Source organism: Haemaphysalis longicornis, unplaced genomic scaffold (genome assembly GCF_048455015.1).
Source record: "Haemaphysalis longicornis isolate Haplotype H1 unplaced genomic scaffold, Haemaphysalis longicornis Haplotype H1 scaffold_29, whole genome shotgun sequence".
NCBI classification, from domain to species: Eukaryota; Metazoa; Arthropoda; class Arachnida; order Ixodida; family Ixodidae; genus Haemaphysalis; species Haemaphysalis longicornis.
In genome coordinates, this window is record NW_027526331.1 from 177,190 (window position 1) to 191,962 (window position 14,773).

Below are 14,773 nucleotides of genomic sequence, written 5' to 3' on the forward strand. Positions count from 1 at the left end.
GCTCTGCTGATTGCAGTCTGCGGATTTCGGTACGCACTACCCATATGAATGAATTTGCTCGCTAAAGTAACAAGTGAGGAAGGTTTTAACTCTTGTGCACACAAGCATTTGTCACAAGTACGTTGTGAATCCGGCTTGATGGATACCAGTCACAGAAACAACCCGTATAAATTCGAGATGGCTTGTGATAATTTGATGTACTGGTTACTGCTACGTTTTTTCTTCTTGTTTAAAGCTATTTCATTGGCGAGAAAAGGAAAACGAGCCGATTCCAGAATGGTTATGCCGGTGGTTTGATTACGCCTTTTCATTTCGTAACACAGGAAGGTAAGCGGAACGGCAGCACAGTGGTATCCTGTGACCGGTGGGACTACGACATCGCCGACCGAAGAGACAGCATCGTTAGCAGGTTCAACCTGGTCTGCGATCGCCAGTACCTGTACGGGCTGTCCTTCGTGGCCGCAATCTTGGCAAACGCAGTGTTGTCGCCTGTGGCTGGCTTCGTCTCCGATCGTTTCGGCAGGAAGCCCGTGATCATAGTTTGCGCTTTCACGTGGCTCATCGCTGCCATCGGCAACAGTGTCGCTGAGACGTACCCAATGTTCATCACCACCCGAGTGCTCGCCTACACGGCCTGCAATTCGACCTTTACCCTGATTTTCATACTATTGTACGAGGTCACCGGAAACGCTAGTCGCTGGCTCTTTACCATCCTCGATACGGCCGTGGCGGGGACGTTCGGTCCACCGTTCGTGCACTTCGTGTCCGGCATGGAGCCGCGTTGGGAGTTGAGCCAGGGCGTTCTCCTCGTTCCAACAGTGCTCACGGTCCTCTGGTGCTGTCTTCTCAGTGAATCCCCCGCCTGGCTTCTTGTCAGATGGGATCTACAGCGAGCACAGGCTGGCGCCCTGGAAGCGGCCCTTGTGAACGGGGTAAGCCTGCCCAAGGCCAAGGCCACTTTCTTGGCCATCGTCAACCAGATGCAGAAGATTACGCCTAGTCAGATGTCAACTACGGGTTCACCCCTCGCCCAGGAGCGAACTTTTAAATTGAACACTACTCGCCGCAAAGCGGCTGCAGCATTTTTTACCAGATTTACTCTCAATGCGATCTACTTTGGTATGGTGGCCACTGAAGAGGTCTCTGGTATGAGTTGGCAGCTTGTCGATGTTTTCGTGACCACAGCCTACTATGGCGCCATCTGCTTGGCCGTAAACAAGTACGGCCCGAAAAATGCGGCTCTGATCGCCTTGGGCGGGGTCTTCATGCTCGCCGCGTCAAAGACCCTTACCGTTCTGTTCCGCAGTCAGGATGTGCAGTCCATCCTGCAGGCCGATACGAAGATTGCCGTGTCCGGGGCGTTGAGCATTGTTTTGTTCTACACCGCGGAAATCTTCCCTGCGGATCGGCGCAGCGTAGGCATCAGCATGGCTCTCTTCTTTGGCTCATCCGGAACACTGTGCGCCATTTTTGTGAAGACGCTTAGCGGTGAGCATGCGAAACTGGTGCTCAGCTTGATTGCTGCGTTGATGGTTTTTCTGAGCATTGCGGCAATCCAGTGGCTCCCGGAAGTACTCATCGAGAAGCCCCCGAAAAGAGACCCAGTCATGAAGAGCGAGCAGGAGAGAAAGGAAGCCCTTGTGGCGTCACTGGGATCTCTGAAAAGAACTCCTTCGCTCCAACTAAGCACTGGGCCATTCTCCAGGCAGAAAGAGCCTACCGGTCGAACCCCATCGTCAGTGCCCTCGGTGTCTGAAACTACGTGGAAGACATCTCGGAAATCATGGAAGCGACGGCCGTTTCAACACAGTTTGCCTCCTTCTGCCATAACACCTTAGCCTTGATAAGTAGTTCTCCCTCGCACAACGCCACCAGACAAATCGCTTCAGTGATTACTTTTTTACTGCTCCTTTTTGCGTTTTTGTTTCGCCATAGTCTCGTAAATTTGTTCTATCCAGAGCGTGCACAACGGTTATCGCGTTTAAGCGCCCTGTACGGAAATTTTTCAATGCGAATGACGGATTCTTTACTTAGTGGCCGAATTGCTCTGGTGGTCACCGAGATTACTGCGAAACTGCTTCTTCATAATTTTTGGGCGACTTTTTGAGAACCTAACGGTGTAGTTATCGTGACATTAGGAACAGGGTGTTTGTGCTTTGTTCGATTGCTCTGCGAATTCATGAAGCAAGAAAAGGTGTAAAATCTCGCCATGATGAGAAACATGTGCTGCGACTACAAAGTGGTGGTTTCGACGTTTCGCCACTCGCAGTGTGCAAATTTACACTGCTGATAAGCACCTTAGAGATGCACGAACTGTCCGCGGCATAGTTTGTGTTGTGTGCATTGGATGTGTGGTTTTGTCGTATGCTCTAATCAATACGAGTCGTATTTTTGTTTGAAAAGACGAAACTCCAACATACCTCTTGGACTTGATGGTAGGCGTTGTTTACTGCGACAGTCCGAATGACAAAAGAATTTTTTGAAGAATAAAAGCCTCTTCTTCTCCATCTAAAAGTATTCCTTACTGCGTTTCTCCCTGCAGCGCGTTTAACAATGCCCTGAATGCGTTTTTAGCGAAGTAGCTGTACATCCGGTGAAGTCCGGATGGGGCAGTATACCAAGAGATATAACATATGTCGAGTATTGGTTGCTTGTCGTAATGATTTTCTCCGCCGTGGAGTTTTAGGCAATTGAGAAAGATACGCATGTGTAGTGCATGTAAGCGGCCAGGTTTCTCATATACGCCTTCCCGAGACGTGTGGTTGCAGGAAGCGGCTGGAACTCCCGTTTTCCTGGAAATTGGCAAAACAAATTATGCGACGTCCGTCAGCTCAATTCAAACCCTTACAACATCTCTTTCGATTGACATGCAGCGAGAGGCTGACACGGCAAGACTGGATTTTATTGGCGCGTGCTCATTTTAATACTGAGTGGTCTGGCCCAAAACTTCCAGACCACAACATTACAATCATCACTCCTTTGGGAATAAACGGCATGAGTAAGTAAAACAAAAAAAAATTGCAGTACAAAATGCGAGAAAATGAAAAGATACACAACTTTCTTAAAGTCATTTGTGTATAAAATTTTTGATGGTGGGCGTTTTGATGTGAGTAGATTTTCGAGTCTACTGTCCAGTGTAGGTGTTCCGCGGTTGTTTGCCGGGTTGTCATCATGCTGGAGTGTCTGGCCTGCATTACACTCGGCTGTCGTACAGTGGTTGACGCCGGAGCATCGTCGACAGTTGGCTTCGGCCGTGGATGATCGGCCACGACTCCTCTGGTCGAGTCTGACTGGTAGACTGTGCTTTATGGAGGACAGTCTTCTGCTGACTGTGGTTGCCCTGCCGGGGTAGCTTCTCGGGCATTGTCTTCATATTCCATGTACATGTCCCGAATACAGCCGCTTGATTAAGCGGCCGTGGCCAACTTCGGCGCCTGCCGCCAGTCGCTGCCTCATGGGCCGCTAGGGAATGGCACCAGGAGAGAAATTTCGGCGAGTGGGGGCCGATGTCTCTGAACGGCCGCTGCCCATCGTTTGGTATGTGTGTTCACTAACGTGTTCAATAATGGAACGAAGAATACATGCAGGTAATAGTGTGTTTTCTAGCGTCTAATTGTTGTCTTTGTCGCCGTAATAATTGGAACGCTAAACAAACATTATTTTTGCTTTTTATTTATTCAAAACTCGTATGAGGACATCTTTGATTCTAAGGCATGAAAGCACATGTCACCCAAAACATATTTATGGCTGCGCCACTGGTAAAGCCACACAAAAGAAGACGTGCAGGCACACAAAAAATGTAGCACGGTGAGATACGACGCACTCGCTCGCTGCTTCTAAAACCGTTACCAGCTGACACCATCGCAACAGTCGTCGCATGCTACGCAGTGAGCTAATTAGTCTGCTTCCGTGCCTCTCGTCCACCCCCCAAAAAATTATCATGAAATATTTTTCCAAACAATACAATAATAAAGAAATATTCGAAAGGCAGTATAGCGTGCGCTCAATGTATGCTGATTTCCCTGTTTTTATTAGGAATCGATTCCTTTTAGACCGATTTCATTGTGTTGTTTGGTTTTGGCTGCTCGCACTTTTTAAAGCGAAGCCTTCCACGCCTCACTGATGGCGCCCGTCCAGTCACCAGAACGCACTGCCCGAAAGCCACCTTCACACAATGGGCTTCACAAAACGATGATGATGGTAAGCGAAGGCGCATCAAGCGCCTCAAGGAAAAAAAAGGCTTCCGGTGGCCGGAATCAAGCCTAGGTCTCTCGGGGCACGTAGCCCACGTCTATCCGATTGCAGCATTCTGATGCGGTCGAAGCAGCTTGGATTTAAAACGAAGCTTTCTAGGTCTCACTGATGAACGGACTATATGCGACGTTTTGCTTCCGTTTTCCTTCTGTATTCGGTGTTTCCTTCGTTCGCTCTGTTACGAGTCGGCGAGGACGCCGAACCACAGTAGCGGACGCTTACGTGCTGCGCGCCATAAAAGAAAACCAACAAAGGGTAGCAGTTGAAACACCGTCTGACGAAGGAATGCAGTGACTCCTAGCTGAAACGTTGCACTTGACAAGAATTGTGGGCAGCAACACAGGATATTTCATGTTAGCAAGCATGAAGGAACGGGCATGCGAGCTGCGATTGCATGCGGGCTGCGATGTCTCGACATCAAAAGTGCAACCTATTGCTGCGCGACGATGCATTCTTACAAACGCTCGCGTTCCCAGCTTATGCCACCGATTGTGCGCCGCCACGTCACCGTGAGCATATACGTAGGCTGTCGCATGTACCCTTCCCCGCTTAATCGTACACGGTTGTTTTGAGATAAGGACAGGCAAAATGGTGCCATGACCATTTTAACAGCGAAGCTGTTTAGCAAATTGTTATTTCTTGTGTCCGCAGTAAAAAATACAAAGAAATTCCCGAGCTCCCGCACCTGAGCGCGGGCCCCAAGGAAACCGCCCGGCAGATTTGAAAACCAAAGAAAAGTGCCTAGCGGTAGTGTGTGCGTGCCTCGCCGTGACGTCCCCGCCTCCCCAGCGCACGTTTGTCAAGCCAAGCATGCCAACTTAAGGAGATTGGCCAACATTGGTAAAAAAAAGTCGAGCGTTCGCCGTAATCGTCGCAACACTTGCTCAAAACGAGAAAGACTCCAGCGTTCACCGTGATCGTGGCAACGAGAAAGACACGTCATAGCGTACGACCCTCCAAGGTGATGCCCAATGATTATCACTTCCAAAAAAATGAAATAAGCTCACATTTATAACCAAAAAGTATGGAGTGATGGTCGTCGCGGAAGCGAAGAAGAAGCGAATCGTCGGAGACCCCCCGATCTTCAGCGATGGCTGTGGGGGCCCCACCACCGCTGTCCTCTGGACTTCATCCGGGAAACGGGTGCAAACTTGTACCTGTAGGAACTTATGCCAAAAGGCATACTGTCGCAATTAAAAAAAAAATCGTCGGCAATTATGGACGTAAACATTCGTGATGGTCATGATTCTTGCGTACTTCGCTAACTTCACGTCTTACGCGTTAGTGTGAGCTTGCTTCATTTCTATTTGTTTGAGTTGAAACTAATTTTGTTTATAACAGCGTATCCTCACCATGGAACTGGCATTATTTAAGTTATAAACACTGTAGTTTGGTTAGAAAAAAATCTTTAGGATGCGATCGGGCAGGTCGAGTACTTTCCACATTGCATGATGAGTAAACTATGGGGACCTGTAAAAAAAAAAGTGGAAATGTTTATAAATCTTTGCAATTTTTTCACCAAATATTTGCAAACTTATCTACTGGATTCAGAAAAATTGAACTCGTCATACATATATTTTGGGCAAAATATTGCTCAAACTTAGCAGCGCGAGCAATGTCGTTCTAGAGAGAGAGAGAGAGAGAGAGAGAGAGAGAGAGAGAGAGAGAGCATTTAATGGTAAAAGTGAGGTTAGCCGAGCCATATCGCTTCGCATACTACGTCATAGGAAGGAACGAAAGCATGGGCGGTCTGTGAATTGAAATAAATAAATAAATAAATAATGAAAAACGAGGTTATGCGCACGTGTTTTCAAGCAAATTTACAGAGTATGGAAAGCACATACACATAGTTTGGAAGTTAAGTTGGTCATAGCACTTGTTCCAAGCCAGTACTACGCAAGAACACCAACAGAGCTTTGGTAGCCCGTACGGCATGGCGTGGGTCCGACCAAGGGCCCAAAACTGGCCTTAGTTCAAGGTCTTCGTGATGTGGCATACACAAAGACTTTAAAAGAGTCTGCCTTGACACTGTGAAATTTGGACAGGTACAGATGACATGTTTTATGTCTGGTGTTACATGGCATGTTGGTCACAGTGGTAGAGTCCTGCTGAATTTTGCAAAGCAAACGCCGTGTGTACGCCACGTTTAGACGCAGGCGGTGCAATACCGCTTCCTTACGCTTGCTGAGCCCAGGAGACATCTCGAAGCTGCATTTAGGGTCAATGATATGCAGAGTCCTGTACTGACGTTTCTTGTCTGTCCAAATGCGTCGCTGTGTTCTCGAGGCAATCGAATGTGAGAGGGTTGCCGTATCCTTTCTTGTAAAAGGAACGGGCAGCGGTGGACCGAAGAGGCTGTGGGCCGATGAGGCTGCAGAATCAGCTGCAACATTTCCGGGGACTCCGCAGTAAGCAGGAAGCCATTGCAGTTCGACGCTGTGCCGCTGTTGTGTTGCTTGGAGGTGCAGATGATGTCCCGGTAGTGATCCTAAGTATACTAGAGCGGCCCGGGAATCAGTTAAAAAAGCGCATTTAGTGGGTGACTGCTTTAAGATGTAGTGAAAAGCAGCCCGCAGCCCAGTGAGTTCGGTAGCCATCGTTGACATATTGTGGCTAAGTGGAACGCGAATGGTGGTTCGCGACGAGAGAATCCAAATCCCAATCGCCGAAGAGGTACCCGTCATTGATCCATCCGTGTACACATGCGTATGGGCTCTATAGTAATGATTAGTGAGCTCCAAGGCAAAACAATTCAAAGCTGGGGCCGGCATGGGTGCTTTTCGCTTGAAGCCAGGAACAGTGGTTCTGATTTCCATGGCAGGGAACATCCACGGTGGGTGAAAAGGGGCTGGGGCCTCGAAATGTGAAGGTAGGACCTCCTGCGCCCTAGACGAATAGACCGCTGCTAGTGGATGCCCACGCTGTCTAGCTACAATGCGCAGTTGCGTCCGACATAGCTCCAGTGCCTGCAGAGTAGGAAACGCGAGACGTCTAATTTCTGTCATGGTTCCCACAGTGGATGTGGTCTTCGGAACCCCAAAGCAGATTCGTAGTATTTTGGCCTGTAGGCCTTCTAGCCCTCTACAGTTCCCTTTGGAGAGTGGGGTCAGTGCTGGGAGGCTCAAGCGGAGGAGGCCTTCACAGAAAGCGTCATATAGCCTTAAAAGACCGCTGACACTGCGTCCACCAGCGCTGTTGGAGAGCATACCAATAATGTGCGCAAATGATGTCAGCTTCTGCTTTAAGCTGCGAACGTGTCCATGTGAGATGACGGCCAAAGGTGACACCAAGAAATTTGTGGAGATCGACAAATGGTAATGGCACGCTAGCGGCCATTAAATGGCACTTGGATAAATCCCGTTTAGTGAAGGCCATTGCGGCGCACTTGGCGGGTGATATCTCAAGGCTGCGTATCGTGACAAACTTCGCAACAGAGTTAATAGCGCGCTGCAATCTCGCTCGAATCACACGCCGGTTGTGGCTTGAAAACCAAATGCATATATCGTCTGCGTACATTGAGATTTTCACCGATTGCGGCAGGCATCTCTCAGACCGACGAAGGAGAAGTTAAAAAGAGTTTGGCTTAGGACGCCGCCCTGGGGGACACCGCGGGTCCCCCAGGGCAGCGTAATCACCGGTAATCACCGATCCAATCGTACATGCGTCCCGAAATACCTGCAGACCTCATAGTTGTGCAGATAGCTCCATTGCGTACGCAGTCATAAGCCGATTTTATGTCAATGAAGACTAGGATGGTTCACTGCCATCGAACCTTTGCCGGCTTAACATGTGTTGCAATGGTAATCCCGTTATCGATGCTACTCCGACCCTTGCGGAAGCCTGACATCTGCGAAGTATATATACCTATCACAGTGACATCCTAGTTTAAGCGCTGCAGTACCATCTTCTCCATCAGTTTACCAATGCAGCGGAGGAGCGCAATTGGCCTATACGAGTCAATGTGCGTGAGCACCTTGCCAGGCTTTAAGACTGGTACAATGCGGGCGCGCTTCCACTATGGTTAAAGGTGGCCGGTTTCCCAAGAATGGTTAAACACTGAGAAAAGCCACCCCTTCGCATTAGCACCAAGATGACTCGGAACCACGTAGCTAATGCCGTCAGGACCTGGGGAAGAAGCTTTCTGAACTGAGGCCAGGGCGGCCTCGAGTTCCGCCACACAAAAGGGTGTGTCCAGGTAAGATGTGTTCGCCGATGGGGGGCTCAGTGTTCCTACGATGCTTGTAGGAAGTGACCCTTGCGTGGCGGTGATTTTGGCACAGAAGGCTTCAGCTACGTCCAGGTCAGTTGTCTTCATTCTCAAGGCAATTGAGGTGAAGGGATGTCACTGAGCCCGTGCACGGTGCACGAAGACCCCGAACTAGACTCCATATCCTCGTGAGGGGCTTCCTGGGATCCGATTTGGAGGAAAACGACATCCATTCAGGCTTGGCGAGCTATTCCAAATGTCTCGGAATGAGCTTTCGCGTGCGTCTGGCTGCTCGTACGTCTTCGATCGCTAAGGTTTGACACGCACGTCTTTCCGCCCTTCTACGGATCGCCAGAAGATTGTCATATTCAGCGTCAGCCACAGTATCCTGCTTTGGAAGCAAAAAGTTTAACTTCTTTACGCATCGGCCGAAAGGCTAAGCTGTCTAGTTTTTTTTTGGCTTGTTTACCAGGGGTTCCTGAACCGTTCGAACCCAGCTCATTGCGCCAGAAAGCAACCTTTTCAAAATACTGTTTCGTAAAGTGCGCCGAAAAATGAAAATTTGTAAAAAAGGGCCACCTTTCGGCGGCATTTAAAAAAACGTTTATCAATTTTCGCGATTACATGAAATGACACTCAATAAAATAGCATTTTAGAGAGTATGTATTGCAATATTTATCTTGGAACTTGAAGAAATAAGGTTACATTCAGCACATTTTTTGTCCGATCAACATTTGAATGGCAGTACGCAGTTAACAAAGGTAAATAATTATGTCTGTTTGTACAGATTTTAGAAAAATAAAGCACCTGATATAAAGAAAAAAAATTAAACTGATCACAGTTGTCATTTTTACCCATTGTTCAACTTGGTGGTTGCGGAAGTTAGTTGTTTTGCACAAACCCACAGGGGAATTGAAGAAATACGAACAAATGCCTTCGACGCATACTGCACAGTCTGGCGCAGTTCCTTAACAGCGTTTGAGAGTACGGCCTGCTCTTACGATGGGAAATGCTCGATCAAAAATGGACGCCGGTCATTTATTCTGATGCAGCTTTTAACGCTCTGCCACCATTGAGCGGTATGGGAGTACGTGCCTGTTATCTACTATATACAGTAGCAGACAGATTTTTCGGACCTGGAGGGAAACGAAAAATAGTCCGAAAGCTAGAAACCCGAAAAATCCGTGAGTCATTACTACTTTGGGACAACTGGCGGTTCCTCGGGAAAGTCCGAAATATCCAGCAAACCCGAATTTTCAGAGTCCGAAAAATACTGTATTGAGGAGCCAAGTGCAAAGATGGCTGATTGCAGCTAGCATGACGCCCTTCAATGATCAGTCCGCTCTGGGCGGCGTAGCGTGAAAAGGCGCCTCAAAGGAAATGACCGGCGTCCCTTGCCGATCAAACACTTGCAATGAAAACGGGCCACACTCTCAAACGCTCTCGGAGAATTGCGCATGCGCGAAGTTTACTCACTTTGCAGCCAGATGGTGCGGCATGCATCAGAGGCTGTGCGCTTCGTTGTTCGTATTTATTTTAATCCTCCTTGTATATCTCTCTGACGCACACGCAAAAACGGGTGTACATAGACGTACCCGATTCCACACACACGTACCCATTAATGACGCCTACGCATACATTCGATATAGATACGTCCGCCGTGGTTTCAACACAAAGATATGTACGCATGAGCGCGTATACGTATCTCCGTCCGTGCGTGCAAACGGACTAACGTGCGGATCTGTTTTTTGAAAAGGGCAACCTCTGAATCTGTGCGTCGGTCTGTCCGCGCACGCGCATGTATAACACACCTTCACCATACGATTTTGTCGAGGCCCTGATGCTAATTAGAACTTTCGCGCGTTTCTTTCATCACTCGAAATGTCATGATGAGTATGGTGGCTCTGTGCGTCTGCAGAACAAATGACGAATAAAGAAAGCGTCCCTCAGCCTCAACACCTGATTAACGTTATAAGAGTCATTTCTGCGTATACAACAAAATGTTCAGAACGGTGGACTGAGATGGGTCTCAGTCACTGGCTGACTTCGGGACCGAGAAGCACTCCACGTCAGAATCGTCTCGAGACGCGGGTGCTTTCGCTCCCCCACAACGCGTCGCGAACGATGTGCCAGTGCGGACGTGGGCTGAGAGACGCATCAGCCCGAAAGGGTGTCCGCCCTCTGGACCGAAAAATACCCCGCGTCAGAATCGTCTCGAGACGCGGGTGCTTTCGCTCCCTGGCGACGCGTCGCGAATTGTGCGCCAGTGCGAACGCCACTGCAGTGTAGAGTTATACGGCTGTTATCTGGCGTTGGTAGTGGTAAACATTTTTTTTTGCCTCAGGGAGGCCAGCGGGTTTTCAATAAATTCAGTTGAGAGTCAGCAGCTGTCTTGGGGTTATTCTTCTGTCTGTCTCGTATTTTGCGCGGTGATTAGTTACAAAAGATGGAGAAGGTCCCTCTCGAGATTGCATTCAGGCAGTCAGAGCTCCGCGTGGCTCCAAAGGGGGCTCGTTTTGTCGCGAGGTGATCGGCAGTCTTTGTAAGAAACGGACGACAGGTGACTATCACCGGACAGCCGCGCCCGTAAGCCGTGTGTAACGTGGTGCACGCTGGCCTTACGACAGCCGGCATTACTCTGACCATTATTGTGTCTGCGAGCGGCATACGTGCGCGCACGCACGTAAGCCGCTCGTGTTGCGGTTGGAACCGGCTATTGTGCAGCTAATATTGCTGCGAGTGAGTTGAAGGAGCCCTGCCTGCTTGACGCTAACGCAGCTTTGCCGAGTAGCGCACACAGGCAAAGAAAATTCGATTTGGAAGGCAACACCCGTATTAAGTAAGACGAGCTGCTTCCCGCCAGTGACAGGAGTTGGCGGGAATCCGCTGCTCCCTTCACTCGCATCGGATGGTGAGAGCAAAACCCTCCGCACACGGACGGCACGGTACGTGGTCACGCCAGTTGCCAGTCGTCACCGCCATGGACAGCGACGACGGACCAGCTGAGCCACCCGGCGGGGCCGGCCAGGGGTGCCGCAGCGTGTTCAGCTGTCGCCAGTTGCTGCACCCTCCCCTCCGGGGGCCCCGGCCTGCGGGGTAACCCACAGAGAGGACCAGCCGCCGAGGCAGCCACGGAACCCAGGAGGTGGAGGCACCCGCCATGCATTGGAGAGGACTCCTCGAGCTGGGAGCGGAGGTCGCGTCAACATGCGATTTCCGCATTCTTCGTTTGCGGCTCCTGGCTTCTCCTGTTCCTGCCAACCTGCTGTGCTTCGCAACCGTGACACTAGAGCCAGTGCACCGCGTTTGTAGACGCATCAGGCGAGCTTCGCGGATACGGCATCATAGGGCGAACATTTGGGGTGAACTGGGATGGGGGTGACATTTGTTGGTGTGTTTCGTAACTTGAGGTTTGGGACCAACTCTTGGGCAGCGCAGCGCCGTTTGAATTCAAGTGGCGTCCAGTATTCAGGGAGGAGGAGCGTGGAAATTGTGGTGGGAGCTAGGAGCTGGAGGTGGATCAGCGCCAGGCCACCCGCCTTTGCCTGGGCCCTGCGAGCACATCCTCGGTGGCGGCGAACTACACGGAGGCAGGTTCCTGGCCTATCCAGATGCGGGCCCTGCAGGTGGGGCTCCACCACATCCACCGCCTGCAGGGCACACCGGACGGCGCGGCACTCCCCCAGCGCTACCGCAGCCGGCCCAACTCTCGGATGGGCATGCTCATCAGTACCTACGAGAGCCTCATCGCGTTGACGCAGTGGCCCCGCCTGGAGCCCCCAGCCCCAGGCACGGGGCAGGCTCTACGCATCCCCACCACATTGCCGGATGTCCGTAGCAATTAAGATGTCCAATCCACCCTATGGCATCCGCCAAGAGGTGGACGCCCTGCAGGACGGCGCTGCTGGACTTCTGCAGGTAGACAGGGATGGCTCAGTGCAACGTCGACGGCCAGGTCCGGAGCCTCCTGCACGTCCCTGGAACTCGGCACCAGCCAGGTGTGCAGCCTGCCCTCCACTTGGCTGCGGATCTTCTTCTAGAGCAGGGCACACTGGTCCGGGGGGCCGTCATCCTGACTGACTCCCGGTATGCCCTATTCCGGCTGCGCGCCGCCGACCAGCCAACCAGCTCCAGCGGCTACGTAAAGCGGTCGCTCATGGCCAAGCTCCATGCGATGGAGTCCTAGGGGTGTCCACTACGACTTCACTGGCTGCCATCGCACGTGGGAATCACGGACAACGAGGCTGCAGACGCCTTGGCCAAAGGTGCTGCTCGCCAGGCAGGAGTCCCAGCCTCCTGGGATGTGGTGTCATTTAACGCTACAAGGACTATCCTGGCCCGAGTGGCCGGTGGAGTCCATGCATCCAGATGCCCGAGCGATCAGTGACCACGCCCACGGATCCTGCCCGGCCGGACGCATCAGCAGAGACGCCCGGTCGCTCCTGCTTCGCCTGCTGCAATGCGGGAGCCCGCCTGCACCAACAGGGCCGCCGGGCGTCCCCCACCTGCACCGACTACCCAGAATCCGAGATGCTCGAGCACTTACTGTGCTCTTGCCGTCAGCATGGCACCGCGAGGGCGGAACTCCAGGCCGCACTCCAGCGACTCGGTGCGCCAAGCCACAAGCTCGAAGACTGAATTCCTATTCTCCACGGGAGCGGATACCATCCGACGGGAGGTCTTACAGCACTTACTCAACTCCCTGGTCGTGGCAGGACTAGAGCAGTGTTTGTAGCCGTCGAGCCATAGACTTGACGAACGCGACATAGACTGTCCCCCATTCTCTTTCCCTCTCTTCCTATCCTTTGAAACCCCCACTCCCCTGAACTCCCCGTTGAGTTCAAAAATATCGCCCGTTTTTTTCTCTTCCTTTTCTAAATAAACCACCACCACCACCACCACCACCACCGCGATCCCGAGTCGCTACGCGGTATATAGCAGACGAGGCGCGTGAGGCGCTCCGAAACGGCACCAGCTAGGCGTGCATCGAGGCACCCTAGCACCAGCCTTGGCGGAAAGTAGTGGCAATAGGGTGGCAACTACGGCGGGGTTCGCTTGCGTCCCGTGAGATGACGCCATCGCATCGGCACGAGCGCGCAGCTCAAGGGATGCGCCGGCGTGTAGAAGAGACTTCGGCTGTGCGATCGGCGCAACGGGTGCCTGCACCAAGTGGGACGTTACGGCGTCCGGTGGCGTAGCAACGTACCCTGCTGCATCCTATTAAGCCTGCAGCCGACCATCGTCTACAGGTCGCCGTAGTCGAACGAGCGACGCCGGAGCGCTGCGATGGTTTGAGGATAAACCCCCTCTGCGTTTGGCGTCGGCTGCCTTTGTCTTGCCTGCCTCCCACGCCGGCGCCGTAGACGCGGCAGCGGCGTGTAGGGGATCGTCTGAGTCAGAACCGTACCCACAAGTTTCCTCACCTCCACGGCAGTTCTTTGTTTACATTGTCATGTGCCCTCCAAGCAACGACGGACGTCCGTGGGACGTCCGAAATACAGCCGGACATCCAAGGCCAGTTTGGACAGCCACTGTATATAGGTCCATTTTCGGACGTACAGTGGACATCCAGAAACGGATGTACAGTCTGTCAAAATTGTGTGGGCCACGGCGACAGTGGCCGGAGCTGGCGGGCAGCCGAGCAGGGGCGCTGCGCTTGCTGCTGTCGGCTGGTTACGCGGCTAAAGAGAGTGAGGGGACCTTTCGCGCTTCCTTTCGTACTATCGCTGGCGCGATAAGTGCACCGGGGCCGGTTTCTTAGATTAGGCGCACTCCGCTTCAGCGCAGGCACTTTGCGCAGCACTTGTCAAGCCGGACTCACTACAAAGCAAGAGCAAAAGTTCCCCTCGCTCTCTTTAGCCGCGCAACCAACCGACAGCGGCAAGCGCAGCGCCCCTGCTCGGCCGCGCGCCTGTTCCGTCCATGGACGCCGTGGCCCACAAAATTTTGACAAAGACTGTACAAGTCCGAATGACATCCGCCAACGGACGTAAAAAGTTACTATGAAGCATCAAATAATGGCGTAAATTGAATATAAAAGCAAAAACGAAAAAGCTACTATGCTTTTCAATTAAAAAGATTTTGTACATCAACACCCTGGCTTGTAGGTTGCAAGTTTCATCTGCATATTTCTAATATTAAGCCTAATTTTTTAATTGTTCTGAAACACTTCACCAACTCCGACGACGATCTCTTTGATGAAGGATATATAAGAATTAAGAACCGCTAACGAAACGTGAAGCAAGTTCACTGTGTTCATGTATGCCGTCTGCCCGGTAGTGCGTTAGCCTTGCGCGGTGTACTGTAATATTC